The following is a 14,816-nucleotide window of genomic DNA, read 5'->3' on the forward strand; positions in this document are numbered from 1 at the left end:
TTGGGGTCATCTTGAGGCTCAAACTGTTGTCATCCTGAGGCGACTGACAACAGAAATATAAACGAAACATGGACACACAATGGACTACACAATAAGACAAGGTCCTCGACTGAGAATGCTGTCAGGACTGGGTTTAGGTTGAGACAGAGCATTTGTCGGATGCTCAGGGATAGATCCTTGTTAGAATAGAATGAATATAGCATCAGTTATCACCCTTATATCCATTTGCTTAGACAATAGAAAGAGTGTTTGAATGTGCTGAAGAAGAAATGTTCCTGTGACCCTGATCAGAGACCCCCAGCAACCCCCAGGTCCTGGAGGTGCCTGGATGCGCCAATCGCAGGTTACAAGCCAAACCTTTCAAGCGGTGATTGTGATTTCACGTTTTGTTGAAGACAAGCATCAATTGACAATACTGTTATTGGAGGAAGGAAAGAAATCGGGGCACAAACACCAGTCATGTTCTCGGTCGGTAACCTATCACTCACATCGGATCCACCGCACCACCACCAGAGGTCAGCCCTGAGGATCGTCCATAAGAAGGCATCCACCAGTAAGGTAGAATTACACTAAGAGGTATTAATGCCGGGTTGTACAAATTGGGAACCTGTAGAAACGGTAATGCACATAAATTTACCTTTCGCCACTGTGCTGCTGAATATAAGCTTACCTTTGACCTCTGTAACCTCGGGGTGCGCTATGGCAAATGGCCTACAATTAGCCAATAAAACAAAGGATTCCTTGTAGAATTTAGGCAATTGATCCCGCTACCTCTCACATGCAGAGCAAGCGCTATACCATTTGAGCTAATTCCCCTGCTTTTCCTGAATTGGCAGAGAAGGTCCAGTCTCAGAACTATATTGGTTCTTGAATTAACTCAGAGCAAATGACTACTGGATCGTGGGAGGGAGCAAAGCAGTGGCTCAACATATTCGACAGTGCATTCCATGTCGGAAAGCTCGAGGAGCCACGGAGGAACAAAAGATGGCTGACTTACCTCAAGACCGCATTGAGCCTTCTCCAACAATTACCTATGGTGGCATGGATTGTTTTGGCCCATTTCACACAAAACAAGGGTGTAAAGAAAAAAAACAGTACGGTCTACTATTCAATTGTCTATGTTCTGGAGGTGTTCACATAGAGATGCTGGAGGATATGACCACTGACTCATTCATCAATGCCCTAAGATGCTTCATTGCCATCAGAGGTGCTGTTTGGCACATCAGATCAGGGAACATACTTAGTTTGAACTAAAAATGAAATGGAAAAGTCACTAAAGGAAATAAACACAGAAAGAGTAACAGAATACCTGGCAGACAAGCAATGCAACTTTGTCATAAATGCAAGCCATATGGGAGGTGTTTGGTAGCGCCAGATCAGAACCATCAGAAGCATGCTCATTTCAGTCCTAGCAAACAGTGCTGGCAGGTTGAATGACAGTTCCTTGAGAACCTTTCTTTATGAAGCCATGTCTGTTGTGAATAATCGCCCTCTTACTGTGGACAATGTAAACAACCCATGTGTCTGGAACCACTGACACCTAACCAACTGATTACCGTGTAGTCATCTATTCCCATGCCACCACATGTTTCCAAGATGGCGCCGCGGACGGCTGCTTCGGTGTGTTGGTCCTCCAGCACCTGGACTCCGCAGGAACCTATGCTAGTATCCTGTTGGTGGACTTCAGCTCTGCCTTCAACACCATCCTCCCAACTCTGCTCCAGGAGAAGCTCTCCCAGCTTAGTGTGCCTGACTCCACCTGCAGGTGGATTACAGACTTCCTGTCTGACAGGAAGCGCGTGAAGCTCGGGAAACACATCTCAGATACAAAAACCGTCAGCACCGGATCCCCCCAGGGCTGCGTTCTTTCTCCTCTGCTTTCTCCCTGTACACAAACAGTTGCACCTCCAGTCACCAGTCTGTCAAGCTCCTGAAGTTTGCGGACGACACCACCCTCATCGGACTCATCTCTGACGGTGACAAGTTTGCCTACAGGTGGGAGTTTGACCATCTGGCGACTTGGTGCAACCTGAACAAGCTGGAGCTCAACGCCCTAAAAACAGTGTAGATGGTTGTGGACAACAGGAAGAACTCAGCCTCTCCTGTCCCCATCACCCTCTGTGACTCTACAATTGACATTGTGGAGTCCTTCCGCTTCCTGGGTACCATCATCTCCCAGGACCTCCAGTGGGAGCCGAACATCAGCTCCATCATCAAGAAGGCACAGCAGAGGATGTACTTCCTACGTTCCTACGGCAGCTGAAGAAATTCAGCCTGCCAAAGACAATGATGGTGAACTTCTACACATCCATCACTGAGTCCATCCTTACCTCATCCATCACCATCTGGTACGCTGCTGTCACTGCTAAGGACAAGGGCAGGCTGCAGCGTGTCATTCGGTCTGCAGAGAAGGTGATTGACTGCAATCAGAGCGTGCAGAGGGGATTGTGGCCGATCCCTCTCACCCCGGTCACAGTCTCTTTGAGAGGAGGCTGCGGTCCATCAGGACCAAAACCTCACACCACAAGAACAGTTTCTTCCCGTCTGCTGTCAGCCTCATCAACAAGGCCCGGAATCCCCCTTGACACTGTTCACACCCCACCTCTGCCTCACCCTGCCACTTTGACACTCTATATACGTTAAATTAACGCATATAGGACTCCTTCTTCAGCTTGACGGCGGCCCTGACCTCTGGTGTCCACCATCGGGTTCGGGGCCTGCCGCCACGACTGGCACCGACCGCCTTGCGGCCACAGCTCCGGTCAGCCGCCTCAGCAATGGAGGCACGGAATATGGCCCATTCGGACTCAATATCCCGGTCCTCCCCCGGGATACAGGTGAAGCTCTGCCAGAGGTGAGAGTTGAAGACTCGACGAATGGGAGACTCTGCCAGACGTTCCCAGCACACCTTCACTACTCGTTTGGGTCTACCAGGTCTGTCCAGTATCCTCCCCCGCCATCTAACCCAACTCATCACCGGGTGGTGATCAGTTGACAGCTCAGCCCCTCTCTTCACCCGCCTGCCCAGAACATGCGGACGCAGGTCTGATGACACGACTACAATGTCGATCATAGAAGTCCAATAACATCACACCGCCCGGGTTCAGATCAGGGAGGCCGTTCCTCCCAATCACGGCCCTCCAGGTCACACTGTCATTGCCCAGATGGGCGTTGAAGTCTCCCAGTAGAACGACGGAGTCACCAGGACTCCAAAAAGACCGGGTACTCCGAACTGCCGTTTGGCGCGTACGCACAAATGACAGTTAGGACCTTTTCCCCAGCCCGAGGCGTAGAGAAATTACCCTCTCGTTCACCGGGGCTGACTCCAACACAGAGGCACCAAGCCGGGGGTCTTGATAAGCCTACACCAGCTCGCTGCCTCTCCCCTGCAGCAACTCCAGAGTGGAACAAGGTCCAGTCCTTCTCGAGGAGTTTGGTTCCGGAACCCAAACTGTGGGTCGAGGTGAGTCCGACTATGTCTAGTCGGAATATCTCAACCTCTTGCACAAGTTCAGGTTCCTTTCCCACCAGAGAAGTGACATTTCATGTCCCAAGAACCAGTTTTTGCCCACCGAAGACCAGGTCACCCATGCACCCGCCCTTGACCGCCACCCAACACATAATGCACCGGACCCTTATGCTTGCCCCCGTAGGTGGTGGGTCTACGAGGGGGAGATCCCATGTGGCGTGGGGTGAAGGCCCAATCACCAGGTGCTCACCTGCGAGCCCCTCCCCCGGGCCTGGCTCCAGGGTGAGGCCCCGGTATCCCACATCTGGGCGAGGTACGGTTCCTCCTCCTCCATCACCTCCTCAGTGGCAAAGCTTCGGGGTGGACAAGTTCCGCCCGGAATTCCTCAAGGCTCTGGATGTTGAGGGACTATCTTGGCTGGCACGTCTCTTCAACATTGCGTGGAAGTCGGGAACAGTATCTTTGGATTGGCAGACCGGGGTGGTGGTCCCCCTTTTCAAGAAGGGTGACCGGAGGGTGTGTTCCAACTATAGGGGGATCACACTCCTCAGCCTCCCTGGGAAAGTCTATTCCAGGGTGCTGGAGAGAAGGGTATGACCGTTGGTCGAACCTCTGTTACAAGAGGTCCAATGCGGTTTTCGTCCTGGTCATGGAACACTGGACCAGCTCTACACCCTCACGAGGGTGCTGGAGGGTGCATGGGAGTTTGCCCAACCAGTCCACATGTACTTTGCGGATCTGGAAAAGGCATTCGACCGTGTCCCTTGTGGCGTACTTTGGGGGGGATTGGTGGCGCGCTACTACGTGCTATCTGGTCCTTGTACAAACGGGGCAGGAGTCTGGTTGGCATTGTCAGTAGTAAGTCGAGCCTGTTTCCGGTAAACGTTGGCCTCCGCTAAGGCTGCCCTTTGTCACCGATTCTGTTCACAGTTTTCATGGACAGAATTTCTAGGCGCAGCCAAGGTGTTGAGGGAATCTGTTTCAGGGGCCTTAGAATCTTATCTCTGCTATTTGCAGATGATGTGGTTCTTATGGCCTCTACGGGCTGTCACCTTCAGCGCTTACTGGGACGGTTTGCATCTGAGTGTGAAGCGTCTGGGATGAGACTCAGTACCTCCAAAACAGAGGCCATGGTGCTCAGTCGTAAAAGGGTGGAGTGCTCCCTCCGGGTTGAGAATGAGGTCCTACCCCAGGTGGAGGAGTTTAGGTATCTCGGCGTCTTGTTCACGAGTGAGGGAAAGTGGGAGTGTGAGGTCGACAGATGGATCGGCGCAGCCTCGGCAGTAATGCGGTCGCTGTAACGGACCGTCGTGGTTAAAAAAGCTCTCAATTTACCGGTCGATCTATGTTCCCACCCTCACCTATGGTCATGAGCTTTGGGTCATGACCGAAAGAATGACATCTCGGACGCAGGTGGCTGAAATGAGTTTCCTCCGTAGGGTAGCTGGACTCACCCTAAGAGATAGGGTGAGGAGCTCAGTCATCCGGGAGGGCTCAGAGTAGAGCCGCTTCTCCTTCACATCGAGAGGAGTCAGTTGAGGTGGCTCGGGCATCTAGTCCGGATGCCTCCCGGACGCCTCCCTGGTGAGGTGTTCCGGGCATACCCAGCCGGGAAAAGGTCCCGGGGCAGACCTAGGACACGCTGGAGGGATTATGTCTCACAGCTGGCCTGGGAACTCCTTGGTGTCCTCCCGGTGGAGCTGGAGGAGGTGGCCGGGGACCGGGAAATCTGGGCTTCCCTACTAAGACTGCTGCCCCCCGCGACCTGGACCTGGATAAGCGGAGGAAAATGGATGGATGGATGGACTTGTATACTAAAATGAGATGGAGATAATTGCAATATTTGTCGGAATAGTTCTGGAACAAATGGTGGAAGGAGTATCTGACCAACATTGCTCTGAGACAAAGATGGCATACGCCAAGAAGAAACATGCAAGTTGGAGATGTGGTGATCGTCAAAGAGGAGGAGGTTCCCCGAAACGAACGGAAACTGGCTGGGATTCTTCAAGTCCATAAGAGTGACAATGGACTAGTGAGGACAGTTGCGGTGTTTCACGATGCTTCAATGTCCCGCAATGGCGTGTGAATGCACTCAAGAGCAATAAATGCATCGAGAACAGCAGTAAAGGAAGCGTGAACTCTTTACTGGACCAGGTCAGCTAAGTAACAAAGACAATACATCTGCAAGCTCTTCAAAGGACACGTAAAGAGCACAGCCATAGCAGAGGATGGTTTCGATCCATCGGCCTCTGGGTTATGGGCCCAGCACGCTACCGCTGCGCCACTCTGCTGTCGATGCGTGCACAAGTACCCTACTTTGTGCGCCTCCTTTTGAGTGTCCTCTGTTGTCAGTTAACCTCACAAGGTCACAGTTTTTTTTTTCCTGATCAGGGCACCGTTTTAGGTTGGGTGGATGAGTGATCGAAGGCGCCAGATTAAGGTTCCTTACGCTCAGGAGGCTCTGGTTGAAATCCCACAGCTGGCATTTTCCTGGTCAGCTCCGTTATCCACGACTGGAATGATTTGGCAGCAAAAGACCGTCAGATTGTACAAGACACCTGAACACCTTGAGAAGAAGATTAAGAAAGGTTTTGTTCTAATGAGAAGGGTTTGTTTAACCGGACTGGTTGTTGCAACCGCAACCCGACTCGAGGTTCAACGTGACATACAAAAGAGGAACTCCCCGTCGGGGAATCGAACCCCGGTCTTCCATGGGACAGGCGGAGATACTGTCCACTATACTAACGAGGACTGCTGCTGAGCTGATGTGGTGTCGATTGGCCAAAGGGGAATTCAGAACAGGCTCGTGGCCCATGACCGTTTTCAAGGTAGCTGGAGACTTTAACCACTGAAATCCATCCCGCTTATCCTCATCAACGGACGGTATTCCCCACCCGTTACCAGCATGGGGACATTCCAACCCAAGATGGGAACACACTGGAGCAGGGACACAGCAACATAGTAGGTGGCACAGACACAGCTTCACATTGCCCCCACTTTTAGACCCGACTGAAAAAGGACTCTCTTGCTTGGTGCTAAAATGATGACTATTAGCATGTTAGCATTTAAGCTAATTTACTCATGTCTCAAGGCAAATAGACACACTGCATGATGTGGGGACACTATGGGACTGCCTTAACACTTTTGGACCTTGAGGCTGTCTTGCTAGTTTTTTTTTTTTTACCCCGGACAGTCTCTTTGAGAGGAGGCTGCGGTCCATCAGGACCAAAACCTCACGCCACAAGAACAGTTTCTTCCCGTCTGCTGTCAGCCTCATCAACAAGGCCCGGAATCCCCCCCCTGACACTGTTCACACCCCACCTCTGCCTCACCCTGCCACTTTGACACTCTATATGCATTAAATTAACGCTCAGTTTGGACTCTTAGGAAAAACAATCAGACTGCACTTCCGGAATAACAAACAAAAAACAGACTGCGTACATATATTTATACTGCATTCTGTATATTTTGTATTTTCATTTTTTAATCGATGTGTCTGCACCTACTTCACCAAAACAAATCCCCAGTCGAGGTCAGCAGGCCCCGTCTCCACTGTAAACAGTGTGGACTGGGCACTGCTTCCCTTTTCGGAGGCGCCGGACGGTTTGCCAGAACCCCTTCGAGGCCGACCGAAAGTTGTGCTCCATGGCCTCACCGAATTCCTCCCACACCTGAGTTTTTGCCTGGACAAGCGCCGAAGCCGCGAACCGTTTGGCCTGACAGTACCTGTCAGCTGCTTCCGGAGTCCCACAAGCCATCAATGCTTGATAGGACTCCTTCTTCAGCTTGACAGCGGCCCTGACCTCTGGTCTCCACCATCGGGTTCGCTGCCTGCCGCCACGACTGGCACCGACCGCCTTGTGGCCGCAGCTCCGGTCAGCCGCCTCAGCAATGGAGGCAAGAGTCTCATGCTCTCCCGACTGAGCTAACCGGGCCTTTTTCGGCCAAGATATCACTTTTTAATTTTTTTTAATTGATGTGGTCTTCTTTGATCAATTCCACAGCCAACCTAGTTTCTCAGGGAACAAAGGAGCGAGAGGTTCAGTCATAGCTGAGAACTTTGGAAGTGTAGTCATCTTAACCCTCCCGTTATGTTCATTTGTCAGGAACAGCCATGATGTTCCCGGGTCAGTTTGCATGCTTATTTATCTGAAAGATGTCCAAAACCAAAACAAAACCCCACAAGCATTGTTAGTTATTCACTACTAACTCTATTACTAACTATTCTATCAATGTTTAGTGCAATGGTGTACCTTACCTCTCACAGGTAATGGTTTAATTAATTTTAATTGATTAATTAATGGCACAGCGGTCTAGTGGTTAGTGCGCAGACCTCACAGCAAGGAGACCAGGGTTCAATTCCACCCTCGGCCATCTCTGTGTGGAGTTTGCATGTTCTCCCTGTGCATGCGTGGGTTTTCTCCGGGTACTCCGGTTTCCTCCCACATTCCAAAAACATGCTAGGTTAATTGGTGACTCCAAATTGTCCATAGGTATGAATGTGAGTGTGAATGGTTGTTGGTCTATATGTGCCCTGTGATTGGCTGGTGACCGGAAGACAGCTGGGATAGGCTCCAGCATCCCCCGTGACCCTCGTGCGGAAAAAGCGGTAGAAAATGAATGATTAATTAATTTAATTAATCAGAGGCATCATGGCCAGTCTGCATCAAAACATTATCTGAAATCCTGTGGCAGGTTTCTGGCATTGATTCCTAATTCAGTTGCCATCCCTGATAGATGGTAATGGTAATGTTAATCATGCCCGCGTGGCAGGCGAGTCTCTTTCCTTGTCTGACGTCTGTGTCGCATCCTGATTGGCTGGCAGCAAATGTAAACAACACGCGCGCGGCCCCCGCTTGGCAAGTGAGATTTCTACCACCGAACCACCAATGCCACGTGGGGACACACTGTAAAAGAAAAAAATTCAACTGTCAAGTGGATGAGCCTCTGCAAAGTGGCGATGAATGACAACACATCACAATGTCATACTCTTTGGATTCAAGCACCTTCTGGCGTAATGGGATCCACAACAATCACGTCAGCTGTGGATGCAATGTCAATTCGTTCTTGAAGGGCAAGTGACAAAAAGAAGTACATGGTTCAGAAATCAGCTGCCAAAGTTTCACTGACCAAGCTCCCAGGCACTGCTGGGATTTGAACCCAGGATCTCCTGTTTACGAGACAGGCACTTTGACCAGCTTAGCCACAAGGTCATGGTCATGTGGGTCACAAGGTCATGGGTTCAACCCCCCGTACTGGCCACTCTTCTTTATGTGCTCCAGGAACAACAAAACGGCGACAACCCACTGGCCCCCATATCCAACATCACACCACCCACCTGTGAAACACCCTCGACAAGGCCGCTGAAAACAGCATGTCAAAAGCAGAGTGGCAACAAACCTCTCGGCCACCGAGACTGCAAGAAGCAGATCAATGGGGACAGTGGACCCCATTATTCTCTACCCAAAATTCAGACCACCAGTGTAGAGAATGCGGACCGCGAAAGGACAACACCCCGGCCCTCATAACCAACAATACCAACAAATGCCCAACCAAAGCGTCACAGACAGGATTCGAACCTGTGCGGGGAAACCCCATTGGATTTCGAGTCCAACGCCTTAACCTCTCGGCCACTGTGACCGCTTGGAAAAGACCAATGGGGGCAGGTGACCCCATTGTCCTAGAACCAAAATTTTGCTGATGTTAAGGATCAGCTGGCAACATGTGCATGGGAGGAAGACACATGGTTTGTGTGAGGGGCTACACAAGTCTTTCCACTTCTAGTTAAAAGCCAGGCACCTCACATCGTTTCCATAAAGTACCAAGGGATTGTCCTGTTGCCCTTGTATTTTGTGGGTAAAAAGGAGGTGTTTGCAAGTGGACCTCAGACCCTATCACTGGTCACCTGAACAGGGACTTGAATCCCGGACACTCAGATCAAAAGTCTAATGTTCAGGTGACTGGCTCAAACTTTGTCTTGTCTGACCACTCTTTTGTCCAGAAGATATTTGGCTAAAGTGGTCTGTTTTCTTAAACCTGCAAATGTCCAAATACACAAGGGTATTGTCTTTGTAGGGAGCATTGCAGTACATGTGACATGTATACTACATATGACATAAGAAATGATGGGTATTTATTCAACAGAACAAGAACAACATTTCTTTTAAATAACAGCAAAGGAGCTGATGAAACACAGAGAAGGCACTGCTGGGATTTGAACCCAGGATCTCCTGTTTACTAGACATGTCTGTCAAAAAATCACAACAGTATACAGTGTCTTCTCTTACGGGCCGCTGCTTACCAGTTGATGGGGTTTGACTTGATTCCTTTTAACATAAAAGCATTCCGTCATCTCTTAATCTATAATCCTGGCTGGCGCTTTTGCAAAAGCTAATATTTTCATGCAGAGCTTCTGTGTTTCACCAGACCTTTGCAGAAACAAACTGAAATCTGCGACTTGATCAACCTAACTTCTGATCAAATGTGTTGGACCATGGAAGCTGTAATGTGCTTTTGAAAAGGCATTGACACACAGTTTGCCAATTGGGACCCACACAAGTGCTGTGCAAGAGTGGAGCGCAAACATGAATGAACAGTGACTCTGATGCTTCCAGAGAACGTGCCTGGTTGGGCTCGAACCACCAGCCTCCCGGTTAACAGCCGAGCGCGCTGACCGATTGCGCCACAGAGACTCACACCCTGCCCACTTCTGTTCACATACTAACGCATGCTATGCTTCCAGCATGCCCTTTGTTTTGGATGGGACGCGCACCTTCTGGTGTAACAATCGAGGCATTCCAAACCAGGACACCAGCTTTACTCTTTGATGAACGCAAAAGAAGAAGGGAAGATAAGGGATAGGGAGGAGAGGGGAAAGATGCGAACTCCTTTGTTGAGAGCCAGAGAAGAAGCGCTCATCTCTGCAAGGTCAAGTACAGTATGCCAGAAGATTTTATGTTGTGAGTTGTCCTGAGTCAACAAAGGCTTTTAATCTGAGGGTCCTGGGTTCAAGTCCCTGTTCAGGCGGTGAAGGTAGGCCCCTTCCCTGAAATGTTAAACCTACTTCCTTTATCCTCCTTCTGTGGTCAAGTACAGTATGCCAGAAGATTTCTGCTCCTTCATCCTCAAAACCGAGAAGGCCAAGGAGATGACCGTGCACACAAGGAATAACGTGTTTAAGTAATCCTTTTCGACCAAGCAACATTGCGATCTTCCAGGACTGTGGGTAAACGCCATTCTCAATAATTAAATAGAAGATACAGTACGAGACAGGCACTTTGACCATTTTAGCCACAGCGCCAGCTGTGCATCTGGCACCAACACAAAAACAGTTTCCAATGGGGAAAAATGTTCATACAAGGGAGGGAGTCCAAAGTCCAACACGTGTGAATTGAGAGTCCCTGGGTGGGCTCGAACCACCAACCTCTCAGTTAACAGCCAAACGTGCTGAGCAATTGCGCGACAGAGACTACAACAGCATGACTGCAGTCAGGTTTCACTAAGTGCTGTCCACCTTAACGCTCGGGTGGTCCGGTCTGTTACGTTTCAGGTGTCATTCTGAATTCTGCCCTTTCGCAGGAAAAGATCCTTTGTACTTTTTCAACATGAGCTATAAAGAAAGGTATAAGCCAGGGGTCGGCAACCTTTACTTATCAAAAGAGCCATTTTACCCCCTCGCTCACTGAAGAAAAATAGAATGGAGCCGTGAAACATAATTTAACAGCAGAATATAGGGGCTGCATAGCGGTCGAGTGGGTAGCGCGCAGACCTCACAGCAAGGACACCCGAGTTCAATCCCACCCTCGGCTATCTCTGTGTGGAGTTTGCATGTTCTCCCCATGCACGCCTTAAGAAATGTGTAGCAACATGCTCACATCCAGAGCAATTTGCTAGTCTCCCAAGATTTTGATTGAGGGAATTTTGGGATATCACAGTAGAGAAAAAGTGGAGTTGATCAAGTACTCTTGCTAGTATACGGCCTCACAGAAAGTCGGATTTTGTTCAAAAGATGCATATTTTCCTCATTTGGGTGTTAAAACAAATATTTGAGCATTGCAAAGGGAGCCACAACAAAGAGGCTGAAGAGCCACATGCGGCTCTGGAGCCGTAGGTTGCTGACCCCTGGTATAAGCTGAGATGTACTGCATTGGCCGGGAATCGGACCCGGGCCTCCCGCTTGGTAAGCGAGAATTCTACCACTGACCCACCAATGCCACATTGGGAAACACTGTCGGAGAACAAATTAAATTGTCGAGTGGATGTGCCTCTGCAAAGTGGCGCTGAATGACAAAACATCACAACACACGCACGGGATGCCAGGGGAGGCCGAGTACTAACAGAGCTGAGCGAGAGGGCATAAGAAAAAAATGAGTGACCTTGTGGTGGTTACCCGACAGCACCAAGGATATGGTGCACGTCTGATGCGCAATGCATGCCAGGTGATGTTCATTTAGCGAGCACACATTCTTGTGGGGGACAAGCTCAACAGTAGGAATGTTAAGAGAACTGACTAGTCCGCTATCAATGAAGTTCTCATCCGCCCCAGAGTCAATTAATGCTGTGGTAGGAGAAGCTTCCCCCGCCCAGGATATCGTACCTTCCACCTGAAGTCGGCCCACCAAAGCGGATGACGCAGCCGGTGTGGTTGGAGCGGGCAGCGCCAGCAGCTGGGGAATATCCCTGGCGGAGGAAGAACGTTGGCGTGCTGGGCGAACTGGACAGCGGGAAATTGTGTGTACGACTCCCACAGTACAGGCACAGCCACAGGCGTAGACGGTGACTCCTCTCCGCTGACGAAAGGCGACTGGCTCCCAGTTGCATGGGGACGACACTCCCGATGTCGTCAGATGGCGCTCCACTGCTGGAGCAGGGAGGGAGGAGTGGTGCCGGAAGAGCCCCGGGAGGTGGGATTTGGAGCCGACGTGTGGGTCGGAGCGGCTCCGCCCGATACGCGTTTCGTAACGCCTCGTCATTCCAGTCGCTCTCTGCTGCTATCCCGGTTAGCTCAGTTGGTCAGTGTGTGGTACTAATAACGCCAAGGTCATGGGTTCAACCCCCCGTACTGGCCACTCTTCTTTATGTGCTCCAGGAACAACAAAACGGCGACAACCCACTTGCCCCCATATCCAACATCACACCACCCACCTGTGAAACACCCTCGACAAGGCCGCTGAAAACAGCATGTCAAAAGCAGAGTGGCCACAAACCTCTCGGCCACCGAGACTGCAAGCAGATCAATGGGGACAGTGGACCCCATTATCCTCTACCCAAAATTTAGACCACCAGTGGAGAGAATGCGGACCATGAAAGGACAACACCCCGGCCCTCATAACCAACAGTACTCCACCACAAGGTAAACAGCATGGCGGCAACAAATGCCCAACCAAAGCATCACAGACAGGATTCGAACCTGTGCTGGGAAACCTCATTGGATTTCGAGTCCAACGCCTTAACCTCTCGGCCACCGTGACTGCTTGTAAAAGACCAATGGGGGCAGGTGACCCCATTGTCCTAGAACCAAAATTTTGCTGATGTCAAGGATCAGCTTGCAACATGTGCATGGGAGGAAGACACATGGTTTGTGTGAGGGGCTACACAAGTCTTTCCACTTCTAATTAAAAGCCAGGCACCTCACATCGTTTCCATAAAGTACCAAGGGATTGTCCTGTTGCCCTTGTATTTTGTGGGTAAAAAGGAGGTGTTTGCAAGTGGACCTCAGACCCTATCACTGGTCACCTGAACAGGGACTTGAATCCCGGACACTCAGATAAAAAGTCTAATGTTCAGGTGACTGGCTCAAACTTTGTCTTGTCTGACCACTCTTTTGTCCAGAAGATATTTGGCTAACGTGGTCTGATTTCTTAAACCTGCAAATGTCCAAACACACAAGGCGCATTTGTAGGGCGCATTGACACACAGTTTGCCAATTGGGAACCACACAAGTGCTGTGCAGGAGTGGAGCGCAAACATGAATGAACACTGACACGGATGCACCCAGAGAACATCCCTGGGTGGGCTCGAACCACCAGCCTCCCGGTTAACAGCCGAGCGTGCTGACCGATTGCGTCACAGAGACTCACACCCTGCCAACTTCTGTTCAGTTGAAGCCATACTAACGCATGCTATGCTTCCAGCTTGCCCTTTGTTTTGGATGTGACTCGCACCTTCTGGTGTAACAATCAAACAACATTGCAAACCAGGACACCAGCTTTACTCTTTGATGAACGCAAAGTATTTTTGGGTACAATCCAGGGGTCTTGTGCTTTCACGGAAATGGCTCTGTCCTTTTTCAACATGAATTGAGACCAAATGTATTAAAATGGACAGACTGCATTGGTCACTCAATCAGAATTTCTCAGTTTGCCAATTTCAGACTGCATGACAAAGAATCAAGTCAAACTCCATCGACAGGATGGACAGGGGACAACAAAGCAGGGAAGATAAGGGATAGGGAGGAGAGGGGAAAGATGCGACCGCCTTTGTTGAGAGCCAGAGAAGAAGCTCTCCTCTCTGCAAGGTCAAGTACAGTATGCCAGAAGATTTGACCTTGTGAGTTGTCCTCATTCGACAAAGGCCTGGATAGCTCAGTTGGTAGATCATCAGCCTTTTAATCTGAGGGTCCAGGGTTCAAGTCCCTGTTCATGTGAAAGGAGGCCCCTTCCCTGAAATGTTAAACCTACTTCCTTTATCCTCCTTCTGTGGTCAAGTACAGTACGCCAGAAGATTTCTGCTCCTTCATCCTCAACACCGAGAAGGCCAAGGAGATGGCCGTGCACACAAGGAATAACTTGTTTAAGTAAACCTTTTCGACCTAGCACCTTTGCGATCTTCCAGGACTGTGGATAAACGCCATTGTCAATAATTAAATTGAAGATATGGCATATGGGCTCCTGAATCAACTTTGCTGCCGCCCTCAGTAACCTACCATCCAAATTATCAATACCACCTGGCTTATCGCTTTTAATGGAATGCAACAGTTTTCCCTCATCTACACTTATCCTCTTAGATTGAAAACTACACAGTTTATCCTACACAATATTGTTCTTTATCTGACAGTCTACCATCAACATCTATCATCTGATCTCTAATCAAATTTATTTTATTAATAAAAAGATTTTGGTGCTCCCAGTCAGGTAACTGACATTTGGACAGGTTTTGAGGGGAGATGGGATTTGTCTTGGTCCTCGGTCGAACGGTTAGGGTCATTCATAAGCGCTATCTGCCAACTGCTGTCATTCTGAAGCGACTGACGACATAAATACGAATAAAACCCGTCAATAAATGATAGACTTGAGTTTCTGGTAAGTACTACACAAGAAGATAAGGTGCTCAACTGGAGAAGGGAGTG

At 49.7% G+C, this 14,816-nt stretch overlaps 4 non-coding genes across 4 annotated transcripts; all 4 read right to left on the minus strand.

Annotated features, from left to right (window-relative positions):
• Positions 1–8,608: 8,608 nt before the first annotated feature.
• On the minus strand, positions 8,609–8,682 carry trnat-cgu (transfer RNA threonine (anticodon CGU)). The gene has a single exon. It is a non-coding gene; the product is annotated as a tRNA-Thr (tRNA).
• Positions 8,683–9,027: 345 nt separating this feature from the next.
• trnas-cga (transfer RNA serine (anticodon CGA)) lies at positions 9,028–9,109 on the minus strand. The gene has a single exon. It is a non-coding gene; the product is annotated as a tRNA-Ser (tRNA).
• A 2,502-nt stretch (positions 9,110–11,611) lies between these two features.
• trnag-acc (transfer RNA glycine (anticodon ACC)) lies at positions 11,612–11,682 on the minus strand. Its single transcript has one exon. It is a non-coding gene; the product is annotated as a tRNA-Gly (tRNA).
• Positions 11,683–12,857: 1,175 nt separating this feature from the next.
• trnas-cga (transfer RNA serine (anticodon CGA)) lies at positions 12,858–12,939 on the minus strand. Its single transcript has one exon. It is a non-coding gene; the product is annotated as a tRNA-Ser (tRNA).
• Between the last annotated feature and the right edge of the window lie 1,877 nt (positions 12,940–14,816).

Source organism: Doryrhamphus excisus, unplaced genomic scaffold (genome assembly GCF_037039965.1).
Source record: "Doryrhamphus excisus strain RoL-2023G ecotype Guam unplaced genomic scaffold, RoL_Dexc_Guam_v1.1 HiC_scaffold_24, whole genome shotgun sequence".
Lineage (NCBI taxonomy): Eukaryota > Metazoa > Chordata > Actinopteri > Syngnathiformes > Syngnathidae > Doryrhamphus > Doryrhamphus excisus.